This window comes from Schistocerca piceifrons, chromosome 1, assembly GCF_021461385.2.
Source record: "Schistocerca piceifrons isolate TAMUIC-IGC-003096 chromosome 1, iqSchPice1.1, whole genome shotgun sequence".
NCBI lineage: Eukaryota > Metazoa > Arthropoda > Insecta > Orthoptera > Acrididae > Schistocerca > Schistocerca piceifrons.
This window is the reverse complement of record NC_060138.1, coordinates 440,742,829-440,750,253: the sequence shown is the minus strand read 5'-3', so window position 1 is coordinate 440,750,253 and position 7,425 is coordinate 440,742,829. Positions and strand designations below refer to the sequence as shown.

At 43.0% G+C, this 7,425-nt stretch overlaps 1 non-coding gene across 1 annotated transcript; it reads right to left on the bottom strand.

Annotated features, from left to right (window-relative positions):
* Nucleotides 1-326: 326 nt before the first annotated feature.
* Nucleotides 327-401, bottom strand: Trnas-cga. The gene has a single exon. It is a non-coding gene; the product is annotated as a tRNA-Ser (tRNA).
* Nucleotides 402-7,425: the final 7,024 nt, after the last annotated feature.

The following is a 7,425-nucleotide window of genomic DNA, read 5'->3' as shown; positions in this document are numbered from 1 at the left end:
CCCCTTGTTAACACGCTAACAGCAGCATTAACATGAGGCCAATCATGATGCTGAAACAGTTGTACGAATTGCAAGTTAGTGCCATCAGAGCCACCGAAGCACGACTCACGCCCGGCACTCACAGCTTTACTTCTGCCAATATCTCGTCTCCTACCTTCCAAACTTTACAGAACCTCTCCTGCGAACCTGCAGAACTAGCACTCCTGAAAGAAAGGATATAGCGGAGACATGGCTTAGCCACAGCCTGGGGGATGTTTCCAGAATGAGATTTTCACTCTGCAGCGGAGTGTGCGCTGATATGAAACTTCCTGGCAGATTAAAACTGTGTGCCCGACCGAGACTCGAACTCGGGACCTTTGCCTTTCGCGGGCAAGTGCTCTACCAACTGAGCCACCGAAGCACGATTCACGCCCGGCACTCACAGCTTTACTTCTGCCAGTATCTCGTCTCCTACCTTCCATGTAGCGTTAAAGGTGAAATTGAAAGGGTCTTAAATGTGTCTTAACTTGAGCTGTTTGTTAAAGTTGTGATTAAATTCTACCTTAGTGGGTTCTGTCAACTACAGTCTGGAACCGCGCGACCGCAACGGTCGCAGGTTCGAATCCTGCCTCGAGCATGGATGTGTGTGATGTCCTTAGGTTAGTTAGGTTTAAGTGGTTCTACGTTCTAGGGGACTGATGACCTCCGATGTTAAGTCCCATAGTGCTCAGGGCCATTTGACCCATTTTTTTGGTTCTTCAATTTTGGTGGGAGATCGTGGGAGATGATTTATTAACTTGTTTATGATTTTATGTAACGAGTTTCTTAGATATTTTGCGTGACTGGTGGTTCTCAATGTTTATAGGAGATGATTTATTAACGTGCTTATGATTTTATGTAATGTAAGTCTCTTAAATAATCTTTCCCGAGTGGCACTTGTCAAATTTTATGTGATTGTTTTGGGTGCCTAATAAACCCATTGGAATTGAAATGTTTTCATTGGATCAGCCCTTCCAACCCTTTTAGATTCAAAGGTTAAACAAACAGATGTTAAGTAGAAACGTACCACTTGTATTTCTGTATTCTCGAATTTCCCTGAACAATTTTGTACTTCCTTGTTTCGTTGATCAACCGTAGTATATCTTCTGTTACCCACAGTTTCTTCGCAGTTACCTGGTTTTCTTTCCAGCGTTGATACACGTTTTTAAAGAATGAAATGATAATTAAATCAAGACCCTACGCTGCCGACAGGCGTTGATGTACATCAACAGGGACAGCTGAAAATGTGTGGCCCGACTGGGACTCGAACCCTGGATCTCCTGCTTACATGACAGACGCTCTATTCATCTGAGCCACCGAGGTCAGAGGATAGCGCGACTGCCGAGGCTTATCCCTGGCACGCTCTCCGTGAGACCCACATTCCCAGCTTAATGTCAACACCCTACATTCGTAGTGGCCGTGCCCATTACACTCATTACTCGCGGCAGACAATCTTACAGAGTCCTGTAAGAGCTCGGGCAATAAGTGTGCATCCGCACAGGAGGTCAATGGTCGGTTTGCCTTAATTATACATGAAGATGTTCTTTCGGACATTTCCCGAATTCTGGCTATTAATAAGTAAATTTTATTGCAGGATTCAGTTAGTCTTTCTCCTCTCTCGCTCCCGCTAATGAACTCATATTCTCCTGTAATCCCATTTTCTGCTTCTTCCCCTACAACCACATTCCAATCCCCCTTGACCGTTAAATTTTCATCTCTCTTTACGTACTGTGTTATCCTTTCAATATCTTCGTATACTTTCTCTCTCTTCATCTTCAGCTTGTGACATCGGTGTGTATAGCTGAACTATCGTTGTCGGTGTCGGTTTGCTGTTGATTCTGATAAGAACAACCCTATCACTGAACTGTTCACAGGAACATACTCTCCGCCATACCTTTCTGTCCATAACTAATCCTACGCCTGTTACACCATTTTCTGCTGCTGTTGATATTGCTCTACACTCATTCGACAAGAAATCGTTGTCTTTCCATTTCACTTCACTTAAACCCTACTACGTCTAGACTGAGCCTTTGCATTTCACTTTCCAGATTTTCTAGTTTCCTTACCACGTTCAAGCTGCTGACATTCCACGCCCCGACTTATAGTCACCTCCCCTTTGACAGTCCCCTCACGGAGATCCAAATGGAGGACTATTCCAGAACATTTTGCCAATGGAGAGATCACTGTAACACTTTTTCAGTTACAGGCCACATGTCCTGTGGATACACGTTGTGTGTCTTTAATGCAGTGGTTCCCATTGCCTTCATCATGCCGTTGATCATTGCTGATTCTTCCACCTAGTTTCCCTGAACTTATTTCCGCTCCTCCGCCTTCTTTAAGGCCTTTTGCCAGAATGAGGATGACTTCTTATGCCACAAGTTTTGGCCGCCAATGTCGATTATTAATCAAAATTTAATCGGTGGTAGGTTTCGAAACCAGGACCGAGAACATTTTGATTACTAATCAAAGACGCTACCCCTAGACCACCTTTTTTAATTTTTTTTAGTTTTTATGTCACGAAACGGGTAAAAAAAATGTGGCCTTCCGCGAGACTGGAATCGTAATCCAAATCAGCCCTCGATTCAGAAGCAAATACGCTACCTCATGGCACTTTTTTTTTTGTGCGTCTGAGTGCCAGGCAGATGGCCGCAAAGGGGGCGGAGGTCAATTCTGAGGCCTGGCCATGATGCCGCCCCCATACCTGTCACCCATTCACATTTTTTGTAATATACCTTTTTTCTATTTTTATTTTCTGGGAGAAGTCTTTCAGCACAGGGCAGGCGGAGGCAAAGAGGGCATAGGTTGAAGATTCCAAGGCCTGGCCACAATGTCTCCCCCATACCTGTCACTGAGTCGCACCGTTATGCCAATGTATTTTATTTATTTATTTATTGAGCGAAAGAAATTTTAAGGAGTAGCACCGTCATATGTTTGTTCCCATACATGTCTTAATTGTAAAACAAAACTGAAGTAGTAATTAAGGTAAAATAAAGAAGAGATGCCACTCCCAATGGCGAGAGTTCCCTGTAGGACATAACTCATAACAGGCAAAAAGGTGACGGAAAAATCCATAACAAACATCCATTCGAAAACATTTTCACAAGTTAAGTGATTATGCGCAGGGTGCAGGATGTGCTCGTACAGAAACCATGTATGTTTCAAAAAATGAAACAAAATTCGGTGCCGGCGGGGTTTGGCAAATTAGAACAGTTCTCATTTTAAAACCAACATGAGAAAGATTTAAGGGATAATAGAAGAGAGAGAATAAGTATTCTGCTTCTAAAAAAGAAAACTGTCCTCTTTGTAACCCACATGAAGCAATAGATAAAAAGTTTTGAAACCATTCCTTAAATTTGTTATTCTTCTTCAACTTACTAGTCAAAAGAACATGTGCGCTACAGTTTCTACAAGCTGACATTTGTATGAAGACGGCCTCAATTTGATTTTCCATAATCGTTCCGCTATGGGTATGGTTTTGGCTCGGCTCTGAGCACTATGGGACTTAACAACTGAGGTCATCAGTCCCCTAGAACTTAGAACTACTTAAACCTAACTAACCTAAGGACGTCACACGCATCCATGCCCGAGGCAGGATTCGAACCTGCGACCGTAAAAGTCGCGCGGCTCCGGACTGAAGCGCCTAGAACCGCTCGGCCACCACGGTCGGCCGGTATGGTTTTGTTTACGTAATACCATACAGCACTGACTCTAGTAGGTAGAGTTTTATTACCGATATTTTTTCCAAAACTTCATCCAGCTTTTCGCAGGTTATTTTACCTGAATTGTGTCGTGAAAACGATTTCTGGTAATATAATCATAGACGGTTCTAGTGTTAGTTTGTGCTGCAGGAAGTCTTGTATAGCTCTAACATCTTGTACAGCTCCAACGTAGCCTAGGCTGGCATCTATATGTGCTGCTTTAATGGGAGCGTTCCTGTCCCCGGGATCTAACGAGAGGAATAGAAGTTTCGTAATGGCTCTCTTAGTGGCAAGTATTAGTTTAAAAGCACGAATTAGAAACAATGCGCCACTTCTAGATTTAATGTCTTTAATTACAAGTACACCGTTGTGCCTCTGCAAAGTCGCCATGTGGAAAGATACTCTGAAGATATTTTGTTTCCGCACATACCAACACGCTGCAGCTAGTATTTTATGTGCAATGACATGTGGTGTCGGTAAGACTGTTGCGACATGATGTATTTTGCTAAGTATGTATGTATGTATGTATGTATGTATGTATGTATGTATGTTTATAAACTGAGCTTTCTGCAAACAGCCTAAAGATCGCATGTTACGGTCCTTCAGAAACGCTCTGATGACATTAAATTTCCGCTTCCACTTGTCCATAGCCGTGAGCTTGGGATTAGCTCTTAAACACAACCCGAGTTGGTCTCTATTCAATTACATCTAATCAGTGCGCACATATTGCACTGTTGTAAGAACAGAGATGCTTTATTTTGGATTTTTGAAGATTCAAAGGTTCTTGAGTACTGGTACGTCGCACATCATCTGCCTCACTATTAGAACTTACAATAACGCTTATGTCGTCAGCATAACCGTGACATTCTGTCGTAGTATTGAAGATCGGTAGTCCTCTCAATTTCTGGTGCATTGTCGAAAATGAAGATTCCACCGCGATCGCATATGTCAGACATTAGACATCCTCGACGTACTGATTGTTGAACTGGAAATGTTCCAGTCAATTGCCCATTGATTTTAATTCTTTGAAAAGCACCACTGATACGTTTACGTATGACGGTTATGAAGAGGTCGTTGAAACGAATTTTCTGCATGGTGACGTGATTGATCCTATCAAAGGCTTTATCAAAATGTAAAAACAGTAAGGAAATACTACTGTCACTTATATAAGTGAGGTTTATGACACCCCTATGCTCACATAAGGTATCTAGCATTTATCTTTCCTTTATTGCACTTGTTTGGTAATTACCTATGACATTTTTCAGGATGAAGATCCTTCTATTCAGAATACGATTGAGAATTTTAAAGTCAGTGTTGAGTAAAATGAGTGATCTACAGTCATAAATCCTCTTGCTGCGTTTTTTTTTTTTTTTTTGTTGGGATTGAGTAAAATCATTCCCTCCGTAAATGTAGTACGGAGTGCCTGGTTAGTGAATAATTCATTGTACATAACTGCAAGCTCGTTCCAGTGTAGAGATCCCAATAACACTTCTCCGCATATTGTATTATGGCGGTCTGAGTACTGTACTCTCCTGCTTCATCGTCCGCCAACGTGGTAATTATTCTGTTTCTCTTTACGTGTCTCCCTTATTACGTGGTATAACTATGTATGTCTCTGCACAAGATCGCCCTTAGTCTCGGGTTCGCGTACACACGCCGTCCAAACGCTTCAGAGCTAGATCGGTTATGGTCGAGTCGAAGCGTTTCAGTTTGATTATATTAGCCGAAAGGCCACCTGGTTGTTGATAAAGGTCTCACAAACAGGATAAGTTATTTTCCGCCGTTTGTTGCATACCACATTTACGAAAAAAGGGTTTTTGCTTGTTCTGTCCACCAAATGATCCGCTCCCGATAGTTTGGGAGCGTAAGCATTTATGCCAAGTCTGTGTGATCTGTTGCTTAAGTTCAGAATCCTGAAATAGTGAGATGTTGTCACACGCCACGGCCATGAAAAGCTTTTTGCCGGATGTACCTGAATGAAATATGGTATGCACAGTGGTCCGAGAAGTTTAAGCGATAGCTCAAAACCATCGGATTGCGCATGAATTCTTTACTATCATAGATTCTATCCAACCTGCTTGCTGACGTGTTACTGACATAAGTATAGCCGGTACGGTGTGGATTTAAGTAAGTCTAGGTGTCCTGCAGTTCTAACTCAGTCACCAATGTTTGTAGCTATTGACAGGTGTTAAAATTGGGTACCTGGTCTTCAAGGCGCAACATAAAGTTAAAATCTTCGGCAAGCATGTCGGCGGCCCCAACGTTCTTTACAGTTAAACATCCCATCCCGATAAAAGTTACTTTTGAACCGTCTTTCATTAGTCCCAGATGGCGCATATACTTTAATTACTGTGCGGCTGGTCCCGGCGGAGGTTCGAGTCCTCCCTCGGGCATGGGTGTGTGTGTGTGTGTGTGTGTGTGTGTGTGTGTGTGTGTTTGTCCTTGGGTTATTTAGGTCAAGTAGTGTGTAAGCTTAGGGACTGATGCCCTTAGCAGTTAAGTCCCATAAGATTTCACACACATTTGAACATTTTTGAACTTTAATTAAAATGAAGTTGGACGGATTTACCCGACCAGTCTCTAAAATAGCTTGAGATCGACACGCGATACCCTCCTTGAATAAAACTGCTGCTCCTCCTTCATTTGCGATGTTGATGATGGGTTCATAGCCTGGTATGTCAGCTACTTCAGTTTTTACAACCTCATGTAACATGGCAACATCTATATCAGCGGCATAAAGATAATCTTTCAAACACTGTGACTTTACCGCCGAACTTATGCAGGAGATATTACTGTAGCCAGCTCGTCAGTCTGCATATAACTGTTCACTACTGCTCAGTATTTTCCGACAAAAGCGTGCTCGGAACCAGAAGAGATCCGTAAGATTCTAACAACTGTTGTGTTCACGTGATCGTCTAACTCCATCTGAACATCCACATTCCGAAGGGATTCCATTACCCTCACTGCATCAGTCTCCGCCGCTTCCCCTGTCTTATACTCTAGGGGGCCGTTTCGTTTGTTTAGACGACTTCTTTGAATTGTCCTTACTTGATACTGGGTGATCATAGTGGTCGTTGAATGTTGGGTTGGTCTGGTTTTGTCCTCAACAACTAGCATGTCACTGCCTACTAATGACACTGGAATATCATCGGAATTGCAACCTAGTGGCATCTCGGGACGTTTAACAGCCGTTTTCTAGATGTCATGCTACCGTATAAGGCCTGGGGATTAGTCTCTCCTGGAGAGGCCTGATTAGAACTTTTAGGAAGGGTAAAGATTGAACTCTGTTCATTAATAATACCCCACGTGCAGTTGAAACTTGAGTTACTTCATTTTCTCCCTGACCTGATATGTCAGGGCCCTGCCAATTCCCGGTTTCCGGTAACAGGAGTTGACAAGGTCTCCGCATACGCCAGTTTTTGGTGATCTCGCACATCACCCGCGGAGGTGAGTGCCTGGTTTTTCCTCCGTAAGAATTTTACATGGGGACAGGTTGCCTGAAGGTGATCAGTGGATCCCCATGCTACGCCTGTCCCTGGTTGGCCACCATAAACTACTAAGCCTTTCAAACCTTAAACATAATTTACGACGGAACGTGCTTACGTAGATCAATTCCAACATTTCGCACATCACTGTCAACACTGAAATGTTTGTTGCCCGTTCATTCCTCACCAGTAACCTGCAAAACCGTTCCATTAAGCGCTAACGC